At 41.3% G+C, this 1623-nt stretch overlaps 1 long non-coding RNA gene across 1 annotated transcript in view; it reads right to left on the minus strand.

The window, feature by feature from the left end:
* Positions 1-869: 869 nt before the first annotated feature.
* Positions 870-1623, minus strand: part of LOC114008686 (uncharacterized) — a 3835-nt gene continuing 3081 nt past the window's right edge. The window contains exon 3 of the long non-coding RNA XR_003550200.1: positions 870-1068. This is a non-coding gene — a long non-coding RNA (uncharacterized LOC114008686). The remainder of the gene's footprint in view (positions 1069-1623) is intronic.

Here is a 1623-nt window from a genome sequence, read left to right on the forward strand (position 1 = left end):
AAAAGAAAGAAGTGGTGTTTCACTATCCTACCCTAAGCTTAGCTTTAGTGATTTGCTTGACCTATAGAATGTCTCAGCTATAACACTTTGAAACTTCTGTGATCAAATCATAAGAAGCTTGCAGCTCCTGCCTTTGACTCACAGAAGGGTCACTCCAGGGATGCTCCCTTTGAGGATGGCTGCCATGCTATGAGAAGTCTCAGCCCCATGGAAAGGCCATGGGTAGCTGTCCAGGTGGGTAGCCCCAGCTGAGCATCTGGAAGTAGCTAGCATCGACTGATGGTCATGAGATGTTCCAGCCCGACTGCACCTTCAGGTATAGGAAGCCCTGACCTCTAGTTGACTTCAGCTACATAAGAGACCCTGAGCTGAGCCCAGTTCACTCACGTAACTGTGAGCTATAATAATAAACAATATGTCTCCAGGGGCAGCAGGTGGTGTGATGGTTAAGGCAGTGAACTACAACATGACTGACGACAGTTCGAGTCCTGAATATGTTTCAGGGTAGCTTGTTATGTAGCAATAGATAATCAGTATCTGGGGTAACAGGGATGATTTTGAAAATAAACTCTATCTCTGACTAGTAATACTGGGCCATGATATTTGTAGTCATCACCTCTAGCAGACTCAGAAATTCATCAGCTCCCCCCAATTTGCCTCTTTTGAAGCTCTAATAACAACTTTGGGGGAAGATGACAAAAACTAAAGGGAGATTTGAGAGTACCAGGGGAGTTAGATTTGCAGCCTTGCCATATTGCCTATTACTGCACATAACCGCAACTTGGCCAGGGCCTGGAACAATTGAAAATGTAGAACAGTCTGCATTGAAAGGCCAGGATGGAGAGTGAACACTGCAGATAATTGAGCAATTACTGAGTACCTTAGAGAATCCACACTCTGGTGATAATTGGCATTCGCAGGGGGAAATTTTCCAGGGAGATAAATGAGACCTTTCTCAGACAATTAATGCCAGTCTCTGCACTGCTTGCTAGGTTGTTGTGTTTCCTTCTGAAAGATCGCAGGAGCTGGGCTGTTTCACTTGCCTCCAAACCTTCGATTGTTCAGTCCCTGTTAATGCAAAGACATAATGCGGGTTATAAAGTGATTCTCGGCTTACAGTCCATTCTTGATTATCCAAGGCTTATAGAATTATAATACAGTCCATTAGAACTTTGCTTAGCTATGGCTTCATTGGCATTTGGAAACATCTGGAAATTCAATCTGTTAAATGTGAACTTTGCTGACCTCACAACTCAGTTCTTTGAAATCTAAATACTCCGTCAGCTCCCTTGCAGGTTTGGACCAGATAAAAGGAGGAAAAAATGTAAACATGTATAGACTGTCTTTTGTGCTTTACATATATTACCTAATTTAATCTCTGTAGCAGCTATATGAGATTTTATCATCTTTGTTTTACAGAGAGGAAACTAAGATTCAGAGAGATGAACCTAAGTTTGCTTCTTCCCCCATCTTGTTGTTTAACATTGTAACTAGAGGTACAGACTCTAGAATCAAACAGATTAGAATTAATTCTGTATTCATTACAATAGGTTTCTCTATAACCTAGCTTTCAGAAAAGTTCTATTTTTGTCAAAAGATCTAGCTTTGATTTTCTTTATCTCC

Source organism: Tupaia chinensis, unplaced genomic scaffold (genome assembly GCF_000334495.1).
Source record: "Tupaia chinensis unplaced genomic scaffold, TupChi_1.0 Scaffold000368_1, whole genome shotgun sequence".
Taxonomy (NCBI): Eukaryota; Metazoa; Chordata; class Mammalia; order Scandentia; family Tupaiidae; genus Tupaia; species Tupaia belangeri.